A 9,980-nucleotide genomic window follows, 5' to 3' on the forward strand; every position below is an offset into this window, starting at 1 on the left:
CAAATAAAGACGTCTCATGTTCACCATATTTCATTTTATTGGTATGGTGCAATGATGGATACATGAATCAATGATATAATATTTCCAAAGGTAACTTCTGGTTACATGATAATGATGGCGATGAAAAAAAAAAAACTCCCCCAAATGACCACAGTGACCTAATCATCTACATTAATGAAGCGCTCAAATCTGCCCAATGCAATAACCTGAGCCAATATGGTGCAATATTAATCTGGAATTAATTACTATAACACATAATTTTATTAGATGGTAAAACTGAAGTCAATTATAGATTATTCTACTCTTTATATAAAACTTACTTTCAACTTGTTTGTTTTCCAAAATATATTGAATTGGATCCCATTGTAGTAAATGCTGCTATATTCAACTAAGATAGCAACTGCAGAACACATTTTAATATGCGTCTAGACTGACACCCTCCCACAACCCAGTCTTTCAATTAGTCTTGTATCACTTGTTGACTGACAGAGCAAGACTGGCAGGTATCACTATGCTGGGCAGAAGATCAACTGGTTCTCATCCAAATGGACTGCATAACCTTTTCAGCAAAATAAGCTTTCATCTTGTATTCCTTTTGATTATAGTATTGATGTCAATTAAAATGGGAGATCATGTGATACACTGCATGCTTCCAACTCAAGGTATGGTAAAAAAAAAAGAAGAAAAAATATATACTATAGCATTAGAATTGAAATGCAAAGTGCTCAAGGCCACAACATTGATTCAAATGTACTGTATAGCTTTTCCATTCTGAAACACATCCTCTCACTTTACTGTAGAGGCAACAGCCCAATTAGAGGAGCTCTCCCAAGTTCTGTACTAATCACCCTAGCATAGCTTGAGCTGTCAAGACCAGAAACACATTTTTAGTGCCAAGATAAATTACTGCACTTTTTAGATACTGGTAGCATTTAAAAAATAATAATAAATACAGCCATTCAAATGTCATTATTACTTGAGGTTACTTTTTAGATGACAGTAGAATTCTAAAGGGTAATTCCAGTAATGTACTTAAGCAGTGCCTACAGGAAGACTGTAAAATAAGAAGTAACTTAGTTTGTTAGCAAACTAAATTCGTCTTCCTTTATTAAAGTGAAAATCAAGCAGACACATTACTGTCTGAAATGATATTATATAAGACTTGCACTCCAAACACCTGGATAGCAAGCTTGCGGGTTTATGATGCTTTTGATCTGCTAGTTAAATAGTTATTGCCTGGAGAGGCACCCACATGTACCTCAATGCCAATATCCTTAGCTGTAGAATCGGCAGAGCTCTGACAAAAGCTAATATCTTGATGAGTTAATGCCATGTCCTTCTGCCTAGATATTGAAAGTACTTTATACTGTACGTACAATTTCAGAATAATCCGTTTCTTATCTGTTTAACATCCTATCATGGGTGTTCTTCATTATTCTCTAACAATAATCCAGTATAGCTCCACACCCCTTGTGGTTATTAGTTAAGCAACTAGGAAGATAGAGAATACACATGATCGGACACAGGTAAGAAATGAAATATTATGAAAATGTAAATGTCTTTAAAGAATTCCATTACTGTGTGCATGAGGTTGCTGCAGGTGGCCTGCTCATTTTCCAATATGGGCCAAATTAATTCCCCCTGAGCTGGCTAATTCAATTCTACAAGGCCTTCAGTTTCCCTCTGCCTATGATATGGGGCCAGAGTATAAAATATCAGTGAATACACCATGTGTAAATGCATTCAAATAGTATTGATGGATGCTCAGATTAATACTAATTCATAGTCTTTAGTGTTCTATAGTGAAGGCATATTTTATATGACACTTTCTCTAATGAAAAATAAGCCTTCAAATATAAATAAATAATAATAATAATAATAATAATAATAATAATAATAATAATAGGCTGAATTTACAAAATAACTGAAGCGGAATGCTGCAAATGAATGCATTTGCCTAAAGTGATCAATTTGTTTTTCATCCTTTTTGTTTAAGTGTGTGTCAAGCACTGAGAGCTGTGCTGGTTGTTTTTACAGCTCTCCCAGACTGCTTGTCTGGTGAGGTCCAAGTTTTAAAATTCCTACTGAAATAAGACTGAACTGAAGTGGCCTAATACAAGCTTTCATTAAAACTGTCAAGACAGTTACAACAAAGACTGCACTGTAGTAGTTAGCAGAGTATTGCCCATGTCAAAACTGCCATATGATGAAACAAACAAGTACTGGCAGGCTTGGACACAACGGCAATAGAGTAGTACAGAGCATTAAAGAACCATTTACATTTCCAAGGGTCAACCTGGGGATTGTGTGATAAAGGAAAAAATAAATAAATAAAAACCAGGTCCAACTTGACATTTTGCCTTGAAAAAATGAAGAATAGATCTGGGCTTTGCCATAACAGTAGGTGACATTTAATGCATTTCAGACCCTAACAGGAAGATTGTGCTTCTGTTGTAGAAAAGAATGTGGCAGAGAAAGAATAAATCTTGGTTATAAATCTCCCTCCCGACTTGTGAGGGCGCTGTGTAAAAAGGGAACAGAGTGCCCCGGAATGGATGGTCGGATAATTCATTCCAAAGGTTAAGTGGAAGTCGGCCACCTAGAAAGGGGGCGGAGCAATGGGACACTAAGTCATCGCCCCCTAAAGGGAAGCGGTGTGGCAACCGAGGATTAGAAGAGAAACGGTTTCACTCGCTAACCAAGGGGGCGTGACTGAAGGTACAAAAAGGGACTTAGCTAGGTGATCTGTTCCTTGTTATGGTTAAACTGAACCAAGAAAGGAGAACTGCGATTTAACCGTGAATGTTCTGTTTGTTTGTCGTGTCTAAAAATCTAACCCGGACAACACTTCACAACTGTGCACGAATAAATTGCATTTCCCCACGAGCACTTTAGCACTCACTCTGGACTTGTGATCATGTGTGTGTCTTGGTGTGTGTTCTACTGTGCTTATTCTTTCGAACTGCGTTTATTATTTGGGACTGTAAACCCTTCGTTTGCAACAGTGCAATACACATTGCTGTGTATTTCTTAGGATTATTCTTTGCAGTCGCCAGACCGGGATTATAAAAATAAACGGCATTGACTCATTAACTTTGTTGTCCGTCTTTTGTTTCGTATTTACATCACATCTACACCTGCACACTGCAAACCACTTTGCCACAGCTAGCTAGAATATGCCTTTCCTATAAGCTAGTTACAACTGTACTTTACAACTTAAAACCCCAAAAACCTAGATGGCCGACTTTATACAATAGTTTCTTTATACAGTATATTTTTTAAACATAATTCCTGATAAAAGGGCTTGCTTATAAAAGCCATTACTGTCCTTCTGCTCAGGACGGCAATCCTACAGAAAAATGCAAGCTTCGTATTAAAAACTATGCAAACCAATACTAATACCCCTATGTTAAATGAATTTGGTATAAAAACAAAATATTTCATGACAGAAGACAGCTGATACACTCATAAGTAGGGTCTACTTAAATCGTGGTAAATTTACATATTTTAAACGGGTAGGTTGCAGAATAAAATTAGGATTTTGTGAACCTCTTTAAACATTAAATAATTCTAAGTAGACTGTATTTCAGAACACTATGAATGCCTAAAAATAGTGGTACTTGCTTCCTTACTAAAACGGAGCGCTGTCACTTGTTAAAGGCAAGCGTGCAGCATCCTCCTGCAGTTGATTTGCCCATACATGAGACTGCATGTTCTGCATCCACTGAATTGGTTGGAAGTTTAGCCAAAGCTTTGCCAAGTTACACAGATATGGAAATCAATTAGAAACAGCCCCAAAACTTGTTTACCCAAGGGCATCTGGCATACTTTAATAAAGGCTATATATGCAGAATCTTCATTGTCATGATATCTGTCCCATCCAGTAATTTATTTTATCACTTCCGAGTCAAAACAAAGAAAATGTGACTATTTGGGTCTAAAATTCCAACTGCGTAAAAGTAAGCAGCAGGTTGAAGCGAGGTTGCTGGGCTAGATCATTGTAATACTTATTTAACTTGCTGACAGGAATACTTTTTGTCTGGGCTGGCTTTCCAGTTTGGTTTCTGAAAGCTGTTTATTTTCTGTTCTGTTCAGCAGCCTCTGTAGTATTCTTTTGTTTAATGCGTGATTCTGAAGCTAAATAGCGATCGATCGTATTTCCAAAGACACATTAAGATATGCAAAACAATTACCTCCATCTGCCAGTTTCTTTGGAAAATGTCTTGACACGATCAATCACCGAAACATACTTTGCTTTATTTGCTTTGTCGTCCATTTCTACTATTTTACCTCCAATGCTGAAAACTAGATTTTAGCATCCTAAATCAAAACAATGCAGAAATGACTTTGTCCCACCCCTTACTGCATAGTACGGGTCACAGAAAAGGAATACAGACGCACTGGTTGGCTGATTAAAACTTTGTTATTTGAGTAGTAAACTCGAATTTGAGTAGTTAACCGCTTTGGAGAATTTTTTTGTAAATGTTATTTGTGGACGTTTTGTTTGTTTGTTTTTTTTGCTTAAGTACAGTGCACACAGGACGGCGAAGGAATAAAAAAAGCCTATCTACAGAAGGAAGATACACAGTTTGCGTCTCTTGCGTTGTGTAGTAGTTCATTTAAACAAACTTTCTTTTTTTTTCTCTCCTTACTTGTTCGGTATGCATTGGCCCCTAAAATAGGTGAACTTGACAATGACCCCTCAATTTCACGATTTCTGCGAAATTGCGATTTAGTTAGAAGCCTACTCGTGGTATAACAATCAGCAATATATTGAAGAAAGACTAAACCAGTCTGTTTCAATTGTCCGAATAGGCTGGTAAAGTGGATGGTTTAACTTGTACCTATTTATGCGATACAGCCCATCGACGTGGGCTCTACCGTGGGGTATATGACTGCGACTGGTGTTATGCTTCCCGAGCCGTAGGTCATCTACCACACATCAACCTATATTTATTTAATTTGAACTTCTGATATTTCGCTGAGTAACCTTCCGCTGAGGAAAATAGTCCCTAACATAACTAGAATAAAAAATGACACACATAGAGAAAACAGTTTTTATCATTATTATTTGGCTAACATTTATTTATTGGGGTCTTACTCTTTCTTATTATAATTTATCTAGACTTTGCCAGACAAATTAACTGTACAATTGTTGAACAGTCTGTTGTAGTATAGAGCCAGACTCGAAATTTCTTGTTAGAGGCGGGGTGTCATTCAAGTTGGCAGGGAGTGGACTGGCAGGGGCTGAAAGAACTGAAACGGGTTTGGCAGTTTGAGGCAGGGTGTTGTTTGGAGCCAGCAGAATAGAATTGTGGACCAGTGGTGTCTTTGCTGCTGTTCTGCTGTCCAGTAGCTGCGATTTGAGCCTTTATTACGGTGTCCTGTCACAGACAGGACTTTCCCTGTCTCTAGACCAATGTCATCAAGTAACTGAACAGTAGTTGTTCTTATACAGTGGTTGGTGTATCTTTTGCTATGCATTGCCTTTTCGCTCAAGGTAGCCATTAAATTGCCAATCTCGTTTTTTTGGTTTAAGTAGCTTTTTATGTTATCAGATTAGTTGTAGATTACAATGCTAAGGGGAAACAGACGGTATTTATGCGCAGATTGATTTAAAATTTAATTCACAGTTAAGCACGTCAAAGTTCCAGCGGGCATCTTTGCAAAATAGAAACCCGCTAGATCTGGAAGCTGATTGGCTGTTCGCACTCAATCGTTTTCTAAACAACACTTACTGTAGTTACATGGTACGATCTACAACATTGCATCATATATTCTAAACAAACAACGTCAAAAACTATTAAACGAGAACTGCCATATATGGTCACCAAAGGTACAAAATGCTATTTTACTCAGGAGATTGTGAAATATAATGCTTATTCTGAGGTTTTGTTATTTCTTTATCCTTTTAAAACTAGTAAAAATAATATTGTTTGTTTTACATTATTTAGCGTTCCCAAAATGTGATCAGACAATAATAATAATAATAATAGTAGTACTTTGTAAGGGTGTTTTAAAACAAAGGATGATGATGCATATTATTATTATTATTATTATTATTATTATTATTATTATTATTAGTAGTAGTAGTAGTAGTAGTAGTGCTGGTGTGGGGTCCTTCACCAACTGTCATATGACAGCGGGTGATACAATTCTACTTAGCACACCCTAAACAAAAGGGGGTGCTAACAAACCTAACACTTAACTAATTTTAATAAAATGACCGGTAAAAGGGCTGCAAATTAAATGTTCAAAGAAAGAGAACTAAAATAAATGTAGTATTCGTCGCAGTAGTATTAATACTGTGATATTGTATTGTCCACTCTAACCCTGCCTTGTGTGCAAATGCCATTAAGAAGCATCCTGTAATAAAATAGCTTTCAATCCAATAACATTGCGGTGGCTTCCGCTATCAGCAGCAGTGCGTACCACACAAAACTGCGTTTTATTAAAAAAGCAAAACCAAAAAAAAAAAAAAAAAAAAAAACAGCCTTAGTCAATTTGAACAACAAAGAAACAAATTGATATATTGATTAATTCCACTAACCTTCGTGTCAAAGTATACAGTCAACATGAACAAGACTTCATTTTTAAAATACATAATTCAACACAAATGTAGCATACACTAGATCTGTGTCAGTAAACATCACTGGATCTATTCTGGGGCAAACTGCTAATATCAGTATCACACAGCATTAATGTATCTGTAAACGAACCCGTTTGAAAATATTATTGGTAAAAACGTAATCAAATGGTTAGAGGCATGCATTTATTGGTATTACTACAACGACCACTAATAATAATAATAACAATAATAATAATAATAATAATAATAATAAATAAATAAATAAATAAATAAATAAACGTTGTCATTTATACTATGCATCAACAGAAAATAATAGACCAGATATTATGTATATAAATATAATCAGATGCAAATTATTAGAGATGTATTTTTTTTTTAAAGAGCGAGAAATGCAATTATTGGAAGGATTTGGCATGCAGAAAAAAAAGCTATAGCTACGGCTTATTTATTAATATTATTGCTGTAATTTTGATAATAAAACATAAAAGCCCCAAGTTTCTCATGGAATTAATTTTCTTACCTTAAAACAGCAGCTGCAAACCGAAGACATTCTATCAATTATGCCCACCTATCTCAGTTTAAAAAAAAAAAAAAAAAAAAAAAAAAAAAACTGTTAATAGAAATAACAAATATACCAATTCCGTACGAAGCCTTCACAACATCAACGCAACCCAGCAGAACAAGTCACATAGAAAATTCAGGCACCAAACACCCAAATTCGCGTGTATTTATTTATTTATTTACTTCTATTGTTTACATTAATCATCTTTTTCCCTGTGTTGCAATGCGCGTCAAAGATAGCCAGACTATAGTCCAAAGCAGTAGCTATTCCGCCCATTCTGTTCCAGTATATTTACGGTATATTCCAGTTATCGAATTGCACATCATTCTTATGATGTGTCGCCTCCCCCCCCCTTCCCACCCTAGCCCGTTAGAATAATTTTCTGTAGAAAGGGAGATAATGAGAGGTAGGTATTTTCAGTACGGCGACCCAAAGGGAACAAACAGCCCCATTAATATATTCCATCACAAGAGGGAGCAAATAGGTTTGCTAGAAAGTTTTCGTTCAAACTGTAATAACCTGTAATTCCAATGTATTATGATGACACAAGCCTTATCATAGAATTATGCTGTAAAAGTTATCAAATTAATGTTTTTTCAGTGGTTAATTATTTGTTTGTCTACCTTCTTGACACTGAGCAAGAAGGTTAATTGTATTGAATCAGCTGGTTAATTGTTGATGTTATATGCCTATTTCTTCTTTTGAAGTTCCTTGCCCATCTGTCTTGAAATCGATCCATCTCTAGGCATTTGATAGAGGTGCCTCTGGCTCCTCGGCTCTGCTCGCTATATTCTGTTTCATTTATTTATTTTGCACAAGGGTGACTACTAGACAGCTTGCTTGTATGATCTGATTTACAGAGCCATATAAAGAACACTGGTACTCGGAGCCCCTCTGAAAACCCTAGTTACCATTGAAACTTTGCACAGTCTTTGATATGTTGTACCATACCTTTACAAGCATTGGAATGACCACAGCTTTGTTTTGCTAACAACAAGTAAATAAATAAATAATTTCCTTCACTGCATTTATGTAAGAGATTGTGAATCATTTCAACTGCATTTTTATATTCTGTTGTCATCAAGCCTTTCATCATGTGAGCCACGCTGTCTTAGAACATTTGTTTCTTCATGAAATGGTCCAAACTAATAATGTGTAAATGTGATAGGAAATTATTTTACAGTTAATATTTCATTAAGACTGCCAGGATGCAAACTCATTAGCCATAGAGGAAACGGATCCTACTTAGTGACTTTCACTTGGAGTCAGTGTTTTAGAGTAAAGCTTTGTCCATAACAGGGGGAAGCAGTCAGCCAAAATATAGTACCGGTAGTGTAAGAAACCACAGGATAAGTACAGCATTAATCAGCACATCAACAAACATTTGGATGAGCATGGAGTGTTCTAGAAGAGTTGAAAAAAAAAATCTATAACGTTAAAATGTCATTAATAAACTGTGCTGCAAAAGTAATAATTTCTTACTAAGTGGTAACTGCTTCAGTATTGTGCCTATTGCATCCTTTCCTAAAAAATAACTGCAACAAAAACAGAAGTAAAATTTAGTGCACACAATCAAGCTCTTATTAAAAAAAAATACATTTAACAGTCAGTCCAGTCCTCTCCCTAAAAATAGGTAGCATGTTCTACAAAAATAGATTGTCATCCAGTCTATTCTAGAGTTTATGAGCTGTTTATGTGAAAGGGAATAGTGGTGTGGAGTAGATTCATGGTCATCTTGTACAGTGTTGCCATCTGGCTGGATTTTGTACTGCCTTGAACACGAACAACTTGAAAATGTTTCAGTCAATTCCATGATCCAGCTTTTGGTTTGTATTTCTTTCTTGTTGCAGGTTTACAGTTGCGGTTTATGACAAGATGAGACATTATTGCTTTATCTGGGCTCTGCAGGTATTTCTTAAGGACTACTGACAAAAATGTATTTTGGACTTCTTGCATACATGTTCCAATGACTGTAGGTCAAACTCATTTATTAATCTGCCTACAAAACACTTTGATTTAGATTCTCGATTACATTTATAAAACTGTATCCTCAATATTTAGACTTGAACTTTTAATAATTGATAATGAGTGTAGAACTTTACTATGCCCTTTCCTAATGCCAGTAAATATTGTTTGAGACATCATGGTTCGGAGAAAATCCTCCAACGGACTAACTTTGTAAATACCAAACTTTCATGTTATGAAATGCAATTTGTGTAAAAAACAAGACCATATACATGTTCTGCAAGGCCATTTATTTTTACCTGGGTGAACTTGTGGAAGTTTTCCATAAAGAATAAAAATGCAAATTTTGCACCCACACGTGTGGGTCAAAACTTTTGCAATTTTAACAGCAGCTGGTGATGTGTCATTAAGAATTGCGTGTGCAAGGTTGGCCAGGGTGTTCGCCTGTAAGCTGCCCGGAGCTGCATTGTCCTCCGACGCTATAGCTCCGAGATGGCTGCATGGAAAGTCTGCAGTGCGAAAAGAAGCGGTCGCCTGACGGCACACGCTTCGGACGACAGCGTGTGTTCGTCTTCACCGCTCCCGAGTCAGCGCAGGGGTGGTAGTGGTGAGCCGAGCTTAAATAATAATTGAATATTCGAAATTGGGAGGAGAAAAATAAATATATATATATAAATATATTGGCAACTACTTAACTTAAAAGAAATATAACCTTATTGTACTATGTCACGCTCAATTTAGTCGTCGCCAATGGATTTTTTACTAAATTTTTTCCCCACCAATTTGGAATCGGCAATTCTATGTATTGATCTCGTTCCACTGCTGCAACCTCTGCGAAATGGCGGTAGGCACGCCCGTCCTCCT

At 36.3% G+C, this 9,980-nt stretch overlaps 1 protein-coding gene across 2 annotated transcripts in view; it reads right to left on the reverse strand.

Moving 5' to 3' along the window:
* Window positions 1-7,184, reverse strand: part of LOC121326361 (beta-1,4-galactosyltransferase 2-like) — an 84,930-nt gene extending 77,746 nt beyond the window's left edge. The window contains exon 1 of one of the 2 annotated variants that reach the window (XM_041269610.1): window positions 7,110-7,184. The gene's annotated coding sequence lies outside the window, so the exon portion shown is untranslated. The remainder of the gene's footprint in view (window positions 1-7,109) is intronic. The other variant, XM_041269609.1, reaches the window with a different exon arrangement.
* Between the last annotated feature and the right edge of the window lie 2,796 nt (window positions 7,185-9,980).

Source organism: Polyodon spathula, chromosome 14 (assembly GCF_017654505.1).
Source record: "Polyodon spathula isolate WHYD16114869_AA chromosome 14, ASM1765450v1, whole genome shotgun sequence".
NCBI classification, from domain to species: Eukaryota; Metazoa; Chordata; class Actinopteri; order Acipenseriformes; family Polyodontidae; genus Polyodon; species Polyodon spathula.